Genomic DNA, 14,150 nt, shown 5'->3' with positions numbered 1-14,150 from the left:
TCTTCATAAGCTTGTCCCCCACATTTATTAACTTTTGTATCATATATGGACCCACAAAGGGAAAAGGCTAGTTGAGAGTTATAGGATTGTACTATACCAAGCAAACAAAGGAAAACGAAAGAAAAAAAAAGTATAATAATGGTATGTCCAAACTTGAAATGCAAGCTAAAATTACAAAGGGAGCGTTTTAATCTTGTACCCAATAAAACTTTGTAATTTTAGCTGGCATTTCATGTTTGGACGTACAATTATTACTATTTTTTTTTTCTTTCCTTTTTCTTTGTATGTTTGGTTTTGTACAATCCCATAACTCTCCCCTAGCCTTTCCCTTTGTTGGTCCATATATGTAATTTAGGGATAAATACCCATTCATAGTCATGCTCCTGGAAAACAGCTATATGTACTTTTTGTATCACTTGACCCTCCCCTTTAGATTTTAAGCTCTAATGAGTAGGGCTCTCTGATTCCTCCTGTATTGAATTGTATTGTAACTCTACTGCTGGCCATCATGTTGTAAAGTGCTTCGCAAACTGTTGGCGCTATATAAATCTTGTATAATAATAATAATAATAAAAGTTTGCATCTCTACATGCTGATATAAAATGATTCGGGTGCGCGTCTTTTACTTACAATTAATTAATTCTTGCTTCCTGTTCCTCTAAGGTACTGGTGAGGTCGCCAGGTCCTCACAGCTACTACACAAAGAGAAGCAGTTTAACCTTAAGCTGAGTAGGGCATTTTTCACTGTCAGGGCTGTAAGGATGTGGAACTCTCTTCCACAAATGGTGGGGTCAGCGGGAAGTATGGATAAAATATTAATATAATATATAAATACAGCGCTTCCAAACATAAATATATGTGAGAAAAATTATATAAGATGAACCAACATAAAGTCCAAAACCAATCACTGGAAGTGCTCCAATCCAAAGTAAATGAATAAAAACTTCAGGTGCACAACACCCCCTTGAGAGTTCCCACTCACCAGATCCACATAACCCCCATCTTTTCAGTCTGGAGGGTCAATTAAGGCTTGGTATCGATGTCTTTATGATGGTGTGTAGAAAGCCAGGTCAGCAAATCCAGGATTCCTCAATGAAGAGTTTGAGCCAAATAGACACGTACCCAGAAGTAAAAAAAGGGGGAACTAAGAGTGAAGTACCATCAAAACATTGATTTATTTGAACAAAAGATGGGTACTTACAAAACAAAGGGATTAACAAGCATTAAGCATGGAACATATCGTATGAAACCATCGTTAGTAACGCACGCTACTAACAATGGTTTCATACGATCTGTTCAATGCTTAATGCCTGTTAATCCCTTTGTTTTGTAAGTACCCATCTTTTGTTCAAATAAATCAATTTTTTGATGTTACTTCACTATTAGTCCCCCCTTTTTTTACTTCTGGGTACTTGTCTATTTTTCCTGGAATCCTGGATCTGCTGACCTGGCTTTCTACACACCATCATAAAGACATCCATACCAAGCCTTAATTGACCCTCCAGACTGAAAAGCTGGGGGTCATGTGGATCTGGTGAGTGGGAACTCTCAAGGGGGTGTTGTGCACCTGAAGTTTTTATTCATTTACTTTGGATTGGAGCACTTCCAGTGATTGGTTTTGGACTTTATGTTGGTTCATCTTATATATATTTTTTCTCACATATATTTATGTTTGCGAGCCCTGTATTTACTGTATATGTTTTATGGTTTTCAAGTGATAAGCACTTTTTGTATAGCAGCTGCAATTGTTCTCACATTATTGATTTTGCTTTTTTATATCATCAGCGTGAGTTTATATTTAGTTTATATATATTTTTCAAGGAAGTATGGATAGTTTTGAAAGACTCCTGGACATTAATCTTAACTAAAATAATTTAAGGGGGTATAATATATATATTTTTCAAGGAAGTATGGATAGTTTTGAAAGACTCCTTGATGTTAATCTTAACTAAAATAATTTAAGGGGGAATAAGAAATAATTTTTCTACACACACACACACACACACATACACACACACACACACACCTACACAGGTTAAACTTGATGGACTGTTGTCTTTATTCAACCTTACCAACTATGTAACTATGTAGCAGCTACTACCTGAGTGGACTACGTTAACAGTGCCTTCCAACATGTGCCATATTAGGTCTGCCACAGTTTGGTGTGAAAAATACCAAACACCACCAGAACTAGCATGGTGCAACATCAGGCAAGGTGTCAGGCACAGAAAAAAAGAAGGAGCCAGCAGCAGAGCACGTTACTTTTCCAAATGATGGAGCATTAGCATAGGGGGACAAAACAAGGAGGCTGCTGAAACAAAGAGACAAGTAATTACTGCTAATTGTATGGTTTTTAAAGCAAGATTTCATTGCTGTTGTTGGTTTTATTAATGGAGGAAGGAGGAATGAGTGAGCATGTGAGGTTGAAGGTTCACTTTAAGAAGTGGTCAATTTTTATATTGTCACAGTGCTACTTTTTTGACCAACATATGGGGAATTATGAATCAAGCTGAGATCTAAAATTAAATGTGTTTCATAATCTGTCTCATAGCTCATGTTTGGCACTGCCTTGCTGTGTGATAGATATAATAAATCTTTCCCACAGAGCACTCAAGCTGTGCATGGGTTGAAGAGCTGTGGGAACACTGTGCACAGTCTTCACGCACAGGCAGGGTCTGAATGGCTGGAAGTGACTCTGTCGCATCTCGTACTGCTTGGGCTTGGCTGAGCTGAACCTTACTCAGAAATACTATTTCTCTCCATTTCTCAGAGATCAGTGGAGGCTGGGGTGTGTAGGAAAGGACCATACATAAAGGGGCACATAACTTCGACAAAGTGCTAGAAAATGGTCTGCACTATGTAACAAGTCAAAGTGAATCCTTCCATCCTGACTCTTGACTGAAGCTCAGAGGAAGGGTGGAGTGGGGATGCTTCATACTGGCCTACTTCTACAATCCTGTGAACTTGCAGGAGGATATCACAGTGGTGATAACACCAAGTCAATCTTAGAGGTTTATAAACTGAGTAGTTAAAATAGGTTTTTTAAATAGGTTTTTTGTTGGCTAACTTGAAGGTATGCGCAGAACTAAAACTGAGTATGGGTTTGGTCCAAACATAAAGAAAGCTCTCACTGTTAACCAATAAGCTGTGGCCAGGGCTTTCCCTGCCCTGCAGATGCACATAACAAAGGGACAGGTATGCGTGTGACATCATTAACCTAATATAGGCACATGGGCATAACCAGTTAATGACATTGTTCAAATATGCCCATGGGGCCATATTAGGTTAACCCCAGGGCAGTCCGTAGAGGGCTTATATATTTGGTGGATTGGGAATGGAAGAGGCCTCCTCCAATAATACTGTAGGGATCTTCTGCCCTCTACTGTCTGTATTTATATCTGTATAGATTTTGCTTATTAATTAACACAGTTAGTCGGTTACAGACAGGTACTTCTTTTCCCTGCTAGCTGGTAATTAAAACCCCAATTGGAAGACTATGACGTTATATAAAGGGACATTTCCAGGGAGGAGAAACACAGAGAGCCTTGTGACCTTACACACAAAGGAGCTGCTATTACATTTCACCCAGACCAGAAGCAGAGCTTATTGTGCAAGTATTCCTGTGTTCTTATAGTTTAACTGCAGTTGCCCATAGCTTTTTACATGTGTATCTGAATACTTGTGACAGACAAAATATCTCTGTTCTTTTGTTATTATCTCATATACACAGTGCCAGATAGCTAGGTCAGTGCTTCTGTATATATGTAGTGGTCAACTTCTAGTATATTAGTAAGTAAACATGTTTATTGCAATAGAGTTTATATGCAGCTCCTGTTAACCTCATCCCTTCTGTTCTGGAAAACTATAGGTAGTATTAGTTTAGGGCTTTATAGACAGCATAGACTACAGGTTAGGCATCTGATAGACACTTCTGGCAGTTAGAGTTCAGTTTCATGTGAGATTAGAAACCACTATGGACTAAAGTGCAAATACGTGACTTTGAGTTCTATTGCCACACCACAGTTTCTGTCAGCGAGACACTGCGTACCAGGCTGGTTGGACAAGAGTTGCCTGAGTAAGCTAACCCACCACAGACAGGAGTAGTAAACTGACCTGCTGTAAATTGTGGGGAAGACAGACCCTGCTGGAAGGAACTATGATTTGTGGGGAATGTAGTCCCCATGGAGACAAAGTCTGTACCATAGATTGGTTCTGGAACTACAGATCCCACCATTACCAGGGCTCTGGAGAGAGTAAAAAGGAAGGACTGTTCCTAGGCTAGCAGCAGTCTCAGAGAGTGCATGGTGCAACACACAGTGTAGCAGGCTGCTGTTGGGTCAGTTTGCCATAGTGTTGGTGATGAGGAGACAGTGAGTGTTGGACATCTCTTGGTTTGTGGGAACAGCACTGTCTAGGCCTAGTGACGCTGCCTGATCGTGGATAGGAAGTCCCTTCAGCTGACATCGCTGAGCCCCAGACAGAAAGTGGGAGGGTGCAGGGCACCACTTAAGGAGTTTGTGAGATGCGGCTAGTCATACATTACCACACCCTTCTTAAGGGGCCAGTATTAGACCGCTAGACCATTGTTATAGCATTACACCTAGACAGAGCCCTAGAGGCATTAGGGGTAATTAATTGGTCTGCTTGTTTATTACCAGAAGTATACCTTAATTTACAACTCATTCACATACTTGGAGTGTTTATTGCTGTAAATATCCTCTCGTCAGCCCGGGTGTATTGGAAAGAGGGGACCTGAGAAAACAGCAGCACCTTTGGGGTAAGCACAAATATGCAAAACCAATAAAAATCAATGACAAACAAATAAACCATTTAAAGTGGTTCTAAAGGCTCAAGGTTTTTTACCTTCATGCATTCGATGCATGAAGGTAAAAAAAAAAAACATTCTCTGTGCAGCAGCCCCAGCCCCCAACCCTAATACTTATTTGAGCCCCATCTCAATCCAGTGATGTGCACGAGAGCAGTAGCTCTGCGGGTACTCTCCCTCCACTCCATTTGTACTGGCAAAGACATCAAGGAAAGAAGTCCAGCAAGATCATACTAGAATCTCTAGCGGACAAAGTGAAGACTCCATGCAGATAGACCATGTTAATGTGCATAGTGTGCCATGTGAGTAGGCATACAAATATAAACTTCACCAGAGTCCAGAAGTCACTGCAGAGGATCAAAATAGTCAAGTCCTCACAGAAAACGTGGTTAATAGATATGGCTAACATGAGTGACAAGGCCAATATCCCGCAACATGTTTTACCACCCTTAATATGCAGCTTTCTCAAGTAATCTGGTGCTGTCCCAATAAACCATATAGGAGGTAATCCTTGGCTATTTCCTTATAATGAAAATATATACAAGGTGTGTCTAAAAAGTTTGGTGAATGGTCCAGTAGCTCAATAGCAACATGGGCCAGGCACGCACGCATACACATGGCTATCCAGAGACACATCAAGAAGCGCCACCCAACGTGGAGTACATGTGATGTCAGGGTAGACCTGCTGCGAGCAGTCAAAAGTAGTCAGTGTGATGCCCTGTACACACAGTCGGACATTCCGTCAACAAAATCTGTCAGATTTTTTCCGATGCATTTTGGCCTAAACTTGTGTTGTATACACACAGTCGCACAAAGTTGTCGGAAAATCCGATCGTTCAGAAGGAGGTGACGTACAACACGTATGACAGGACTATAAAGAGGCCAGTAGCCAATAGCTTTCGTCTTGTAATTTATTCTGAGCATGCATGGCACTTTTGTGTTTAAATTCCAATTGTCTACACACAATTGGAATTTAAACAATCAGATTCTGTTGTCGGAAAATTTTAGATCCAGATCTCAAACTTTGTGTGTCGGAAATTCTGACAGAAAAAGTGAGATGGAGCCCACACATGATCGGAATTTCCGACAACACAATCCGATCGCACATTTTCCGTCTGAAAGTCCAACCATGTGTACTGGGCATGAGAGGTTGGGTCACAGTGCAATGGAACAACAAGTGAACATCAAGTTCTGCTACAAATTGGGGAAACGGGCGATGTAGATGCATTTAATATTGTGCAAGTGTACGTGACAGAAGCCATGAGCAGAAAATGTGTTTATGACTGGTTCAAAGGTTTTCGCAAGAGGAAGAAAAATGAGGAGGAGCCACGTTCGGGTGGGCCATCGACAAACAGAACAACAGACATGATCGAGCGAGTGCAACAAATGCTGGCCCGAGATCGGTGACTGACTCTATGATTGATGGCAGAGGAATTGGGCAAGGATACACTGCACATCATCGTCCGCAAAGATTTAGGCAAGCGAAACATCTGTTCCTGGTTTGTGCCACACAAGCTGACAGATGAACAGAAAGCAAAACTAATGGAAGCCCCCTGGAGATTTCATTACTATGTGTGACCAGCATCCATCTCTGAGAACCATCATCACAGGGGATGAGACTTGGTGCTACCTGTTCAATCTGGAATCCAAGCGGCAATCGATGGAATGGCATTCAAAGAGTTGCCTGCAAAAGTTTAAGGTCAAGACTAGTGATGGACGAACTTCCGACGGGACGTTTCGCGAAAGCGAAATGCGAACGGACCCAAACGTTCGCGAAACCGAACGTTCGCCGCGGGCCCCATTGACTTCAATGGGAGGCGAACTTTGCAAACCTTCATGTCGAATTTGCGGCCACGTGGTAATTATTAGGGGGTAAAACGTAGTCCCACCATCTGGACAATGACATAATACATGTATGAGGTGAATTTGGGATCGATAACTACAAGCATTTTTATTTTATTTGGGAAATTGTTCTAACAATTCAGGACTATGGAGCTAATGAAGGCAATGGAGGAGAGGGAAGGTCAGGGACCAGGGTAGGCAAAGAAGAGGGTGCAGGAGATGATCACCAGCAGCGTGACATACCGGAATGACACATGCACCGTGATAGAGGCATCTGACAGCAGCACCGTAATACAGAGCACTGACAGCAGCACCGTGACATACAGCGCTGACAGCAGCACCGTGACATACAGCGCTGACAGCAGCACCGTGACATACAGCGCTGACAGCAGCACCGTGACATACAGCGCTGACAGCAGCACCGTGACATACAGCGCTGACAGCAGCACCGTGACATACAGCGCTGACAGCAGCACCGTGACATACAGCACTGACAGCAGCACCGTAAGCAGCCCCAGGAGGAAGTCAGCACAGCACAGGGATGGTGTGATCCCCTCATAATAAGAACCCCCAGGAGGAAGTCAGCACAGCACAGGGATAGTGTGATCCCTTCATAATAAGAACCCCCAGGAGGAAGTCAGCACAGCACAGGGATATCATAAGCAGCCCCAGTAGAAATATGACACCGCTCAACCTCTTCAAAGAGGAGGGTAGGGGCATATAGTACGGTGTGCTTTTTTGGGTCAAGGAAGTGAGCAGACTGTACGTCAGTCCCTATACCGCTGAAGGACTGCTGCAGTATAGGGCAGCGGTCAGCAGTGGTGCACGTCAACCCTATCTATTGTGGACCGATAGCGGTCCTTACAGAACAGCAGACTGTACCGCACTCAAGCCTATGTACCGTAGCACCCTATACCAAGTTACCAGTCCTTATAAGAACTTTTGTGGACCAAGCAGGTTGTGTATTAGTGTTTAGCAGACTGTACGTCAGTCCCTATACCGCTGAAGGACTGCTGCAGTATAGGGCAGCGGTCAGCAGTGGTGCACGTCAACCCTATCTATTGTGGACCGATAGCGGTCCTTACAGAACAGCAGACTGTACCGCACTCAAGCCTATGTACCGTAGCACCCTATACCAAGTTACCAGTCCTTATAAGAACTTTTGTGGACCAAGCAGGTTGTGTATTAGTGTTTAGCAGACTGTACGTCAGTCCCTATACCGCTGAAGGACTGCTGCAGTATAGGGCAGCGGTCAGCAGTGGTGCACGTCAACCCTATCTATTGTGGACCGATAGCGGTCCTTACAGAACAGCAGACTGTACCGCACTCAAGCCTATGTACCGTAGCACCCTATACCAAGTTACCAGTCCTTATAAGAACTTTTGTGGAACAAGCAGGTTGTGTGTTAGTGATTAGCAGACTGTACGTCAGTCCCTATACCGCTGAAGGACTGCTGCAGTATAGGGCAGCGGTCAGCAGTGGTGCACGTCAACCCTATCTATTGTGGACCGATAGCGGTCCTTACAGAACAGCAGACTGTACCGCACTCAAGCCTATGTACCGTAGCACCCTATACCAAGTTACCAGTCCTTATAAGAACTTTTGTGGAACAAGTGAGTTGTGAATGTTTAGCAGACTGCAGCAGAAGGGCAGCAGTCAAGTATAATATCCTTTCTATATTTGGAAGAAAGAATATTATACATGTACAAGCCTATTACTGTACCACTGATACCAGTCCTGAAAAGAACCTTTGTGGAACTAATAATAACAGCAAGTCTTTAAAATTACCCTCACTGCCTGACAACACTGCTTCCTTCCTGTCCCTATACAAATTGGCAAAAAAAGAGAACGATTAGTGGTTACTGGAACAGCTCTTTTGTGGACCTTGATAGTAACAGCTAATGATGATGATGATGATGATGATGATGAAAGACTAATCTGGCTGTCCCTGTAGCATACACCGTCCTTTCCCTTTCTCTAAACTAACAAAAGACACTCAGGCTGCTGCAAGAATCAGCAGCACAGCAAACCTATCAACACCTAACACCTATACCAGTCCTGAAAAGAACTTTTGTGTACCAAATAGCTAGTGGTTTATCTCTCCCTACTCCACACAGGAACCTGTCCCTATCGTAACAGAAGAAAGAATGTAAAATGGCCACCGGATCGGGTGTATTTATAGGTTAGGGGGAATGTCCAAGTGTCCATGTGCTGTCATGTCTCAATTGGCTGTCCTGTATCACATGATAAACGTGTCACCAAAGGTTAAAGTTCTTGTATACATTAAACACGTAAGTCCGCCGCGGCGAACGACGGAAAAAGGCGTTCGAACGTGCGGACCGCGAATGTCGGAAATTCGCCGCGAAACGACCGCCGGGCGAAACGTTCGTCCATCACTAGTCAAGACAATGTTTTGCAGAGGTGGTGGCAATCCAAGAATACGTGACAGTGGTTCTTCGATTAATTCCTAAAGAGACCTTTGCTGACAGTTTCCAGAAACTTTATGAACAATGCCAAAAGTGCGTTGTGAAGGTTGGCGATTATTTTGAAGGCCAATAAAGGTAATTTGTTTGTATCTTCTGTTTTGTTTGTTTTCTGATACCATTCACTGAACATTTTAGATGTTCACCTCATAAGTGGTCTTAGTAGTGTGCCTAAATAAATAAAAATATTGCATTGTACGTCATATGTAATTTTGTTAAAACTTTCATAAGATGTGATTAATAAAGCTGGAAACATCTTTATATTCATGTGTTGAATTGATGTCCTTGGGTGTCGTCATAGAAAGTCCCTAGTTCTTTTTCTGCTGTAATTATTTTCATTCAGTATTGATTTTATACACATCATGCTTACTGCTATTTAATGGAAATGTATATTGGTTTTCAAACATTTAGGCATCTTACAGTGTAAAAATATATTTGTTGCTGCAGTGCCTGGAGCCAGAAACGCAGTGTGTTCTTGCCCATAGGAATGCATTACTGAAAATGGCACGTAGCGTATAATGTACATAGCGTATTTTTTCAAATTGTAAAATGTTGCTGTGCTGGCGGTAACGGGAACACAACGTATTTGGTAGTGCATTCCTCTGGTCAAGAATACGCCACTGCTGCTTCTGGCAGCCACAGCAACATATGCATTTCACATTGTACACTATACTGTTCCTTATGGCCATGTGCAAGAGGCCTTACAGCGGTTGTCCAGTCTTCAAAAAGCTACAAAAACTGTAGCTGCTGACTTTTAATATTAGGACACTCACCTGTCCCAGGATACAGCGGTGTCCTCACTCAGCCGGTTTCCTCACCATGCTTTGGTCCCTGGAGCCGGTGTATTAAATGTGGGCATTTGGCTGTGACTGTTTGCAGCTTCACATCCGGCTGCACACTTCGCATGCGCAAGCCGTGCTGCGCTATGTGATTGGTCCCGCAGCTTTTTGGGACCTGTGACTTGTTCTAAATGGCTGTGGGGGAAAGAGGGGGGCTGAACTCCAGCTAAGATTGCTGTAGCAATCTGACTCGAATTGGTGGAGTGGGTACCTGTCAAAACTGCCCAAAAAATGATGTGCTTAATGTTAAGGAGGAGGGGGAGAGGAAGAAGAGCAGAACTTCCCCTTTTGCGTGAAGTACCGCTTTATAATGGGTTTTTTTAAACAGCCAGGTAAACATGAAATATTACATATGAACAGGAGAAGCTTTTTTTGCTACTTTTCTCATGTTTTCACGAGTCTCATGTGATTTGTAGAAAAAGCCTGTTCACCGAGTTCAGTAACTCAAGCTGAAATGTGCACATACAAGTGAGTCAGACATATCCCTTCTCACTCCTCGTCTCTCCAAGTTGATACTGTCCAGATTTTCCTGCAGAGGCAGAGTGCCTAAAAGGAAATAACTTCATCTGTGTTTTCATAATGCTTTGTAAAACTCAACTACATAAATATCCCAAGATGCTTCTAGAAGACCCAGGTATCTTCTGTCCAAGAAGTGTCTAAGATCTGATCACTTCTACGGGAAGTGGGAACCGCTTATTGGACAGTCCATGGTTTACTATAATTCTGCAAGGGCCAAACAGACCAAGGCCCAGGGTCCCAATCACCTGCTACAAACACATGATGCTGCTTAACCACTCAACCCCCCCCCCCCCCCCCCCCCGCCCTATAGCAATTTTACTAGAGGCAGATTGCTGTTCTGTCAGCAGGCAAAACATGGATCCTGTGTTCCTGTAAAGCAGGGACAACAATCCATATTTTTCCTTAGTAAAAGCACCTCCCACAAAGTGCACAGACACTGGCTAAGAACACAGCTAACCTTTTGATCACCCCTGTTAACACCTTTCATGCCAGTGTCTTTAGTACAGTGACAGTGCATATTTTTAGCACTGATCCCTGTATTAGTGTCACTGGTTCCCAAAAAAGTGTCAGTTAGTGTCAGATTTGTCTGCTGCAATATCGCAGTCCCGCTATGAGTCGCTGATCGCTGCCATTACTAGTAACAAAAATAAAAAATAAATACAAATTCCATAAATATATCCCATATATGTTTTATGGGGTTTTTTACTACAAAAAATGAAGTGCAATACATATTGGCTTAATTTGATGAAAACATCTGAATTTTTTTTTTTTTAATTTATTGGATATGTTTAACAGCAGAAAGTAAAAAATATTGTATTGTTTTTTTTTTTTTTATTAAAATTGCCAGTCTTTTTTTTGTTTATAGTGCAAAAAAAAAAAATGCAAAAAAGGTGAACAAATACCACCAAAAGCTCTATTTATGGGGAAAAAAGGACACAAATTGTATTTGGATACAGCGCCACACAACCGCGCAATTGTCAGGTAAAGTAACGCAGTGCCAGATCGCAAAAAGTGGCCTAGTCATGAAGGGAGGTAAATATTCTGGGCTGAAGTGGTTAAAGTCAGTAAATGTGACAGCATGGCACAGCTAACTTCATGGTGATCTCGTACATAAAAAAATTCTGAACATTTCCTCAACTTCAGAGCATGTAAATTATTGCTATTCCATCTTCTGGCATTGGTAGATATGGAAAAATAAAAAATACTGAAAACAAAAGATGTTGTCCATAGCAACCAGATTTAATTGTCCTTGCTCACATTTGGTTTAAATTCTGAATACAAATTCTCTGAATCTCATATTTGAATAAAAGCTGCTTTATTATATTTCTAATAAATGTTTTCCCCAGTGCAAACTTTGCATGTTCATTCCTTTAAATGTGATTGTATACAGCCAATTACCATGTAATTTAGGACAATTTCCTTGTTTAGCATGGTCACAGCTATGCTTTTAACAGCATGGTGAAAATATATCATAGAAACAACTCCATTCAACTGAAATTTTATGGTAATTTATATGGTTGCTAAGTTTATAATAATAATAAAAAAAAAAACACAGTTGTGAATAGGAGATCTTTTCAGCTTTGTGCATGAAACAGCTTTGTCTTCCAACTGAAAACTCAGCAGACTGGCTCCAGCAGACACATTAAAAGGGGTTGTAAAGGTTTGTTTTTTTATTTTCTAAATAGGTTCCTTTAAGCTAGTGCATTGTTTGTTCACTTACCTTTTCCTTCGATTTCCCTTCTAAATGTTTTTTTTCTTTGTCTGAATTTCTCACTTCCTGTTCCTCCTCAGTAAGCTGTTCTGGCTGACTAAACACCACTCGGATGATGGTGTGAAGTTTACTGAGGAGAAACAGGAAGTGAGAAATTCAGACAAAGAAAAAAAACATTTAGAAGGGAAACCGAAGAAAAAGGTAAGTGAACCAACAATGCACTAGCTTAAAGGAACCTATTTAGAAAATAAAAAAAACAAAGCTTTACAACACCTTTAAGGAATTGCCCTATGACAGAGCTACACACAGTATGCTGCGCACCAGAGGTTTGTAAATCCCAAAATTTGTTTGACAGAAATACAAATCCTTTGTCAGATACAAAAGTTCCAAAGTTCCCATATACTGTATATATGTAGCCAGGACTATAGGTGCATCTCAAAAAATTAGAATATCAAAAAGTTAATGTTAAAGTGGATGTAAACCCTCACATATACCCAGTGAAGTAAACAGCCTCAGATGACACACACAGCTGAAACAAATCTCCCTACATAAGTTTTACATGTATATCTGCTGTCTTCAACTTGCTATATTCTTTAGAAAGGGCACATCATGTTAGAGATTTTTCTTTGTGTTCAGCACTGGGAGTATATTCTTGGCATTCAGCCAAGACAACTGATTGGAGAAAAAGCACACACCCCTTCTCCTTATAGGCAAAGGAAGGAAGAAATGTGCAGAGCTGTGCTGTGACGAACCAAGCTCCCCGTTAATCTATTTATAGCAACCTCCCACGACACAAAATTCAGGCTGGTTTCATCTTGGTTGACAGAGAACTTGTCACAAGTTATCATACTGATAACAGAAGAATGGAGCAGCAGAAAGAAAAGCCACTTAGAGCTTTGGACGGAGATAAGAAAACACTAGCGATAAATGTGAGGTCATGAATCAGGTTTACATCCACTTTAAAGTTAAAGTTTCAGTAATTCAATTCAAAAAGTGAAACTCATATTTTGTATAGATTCATTACACACAGAGTGATATATTTCAAGCATTTCTTTCTTTTACATTTTGATGATTATGGCTTACAGCTAGTGACAACCCAAGATTCTGTATCTCAGAAAATTAAAATATTACAAAAGACCAATTAAAAAAAAGGATTTTTAACACAGAAAATTGTTGGCTTACTGAAAAGTATGTCCATGTACAGTATAGTATGCACCAATACTTGGTCTGGGTTCCTTTTGCATGAATTACTGCATCAATGCGGCGTGGCATGAAGGCGATCAGCCTGTGGCACTGCTAAGGTGTTATGGAAGCCCAGGGTGCTTTGATAGCGGCCTTCAGCTTGTCTGCATTGTTGGTTCTGGTGTCTCTCATCTTCCCCTTGACAATACCCCACAGATTCTCTATGGGGTTTAGGTCAGGCGAGTTTGCTGGCCAATCAAGCACAGTGATATCATGATCATTAACCAGGTATTGGTACTTAAATCTGGTCAGTCGAGGGAAGCATTAGGTGGGTCTAGAATTCACAGGTGGATGGCTGCACGGATTTTGGACTTGATAAAACACAGTGGACCAACACCAGCAGATGCCATGGCTCCTCAAATCATCACTGACTGTGGAAAAGTCACACTGGACCTCATGCAACTTGGATTCTGTGCTTCTCCACTCTTCCTGAAGACTCTGGCACCTTGATTCCCAAATGAAATGCAACGTTTACTTTCACCCGAAAAGAGGACTTTGTACGGCTGAGCAACAGTACAGTCCTTTTTCTCCTTAGCACAGGTAAGACGCTTCTGACGTTGTCTCTGGTTCAGGAGTGGCTTGACACAAGGAATGCGACAGTTGTAGCCCATTTTCTGGATACATCTATGTGTGGTGCCTCTTGAAGCACTGACACCAGCCGTAGTCCACTCCTTGTGAATCTCCCTCAA

The sequence above is a fragment of the Lithobates pipiens genome, unplaced genomic scaffold, assembly GCF_037356315.1.
Source record: "Lithobates pipiens isolate NorthernLeopardFrog02 unplaced genomic scaffold, aLitPip1_a1.2 Scaffold_8, whole genome shotgun sequence".
NCBI lineage: Eukaryota > Metazoa > Chordata > Amphibia > Anura > Ranidae > Lithobates > Lithobates pipiens.
The sequence above is the reverse complement of the archived record's forward strand: the minus strand, read 5'-3'. Positions refer to the sequence as shown.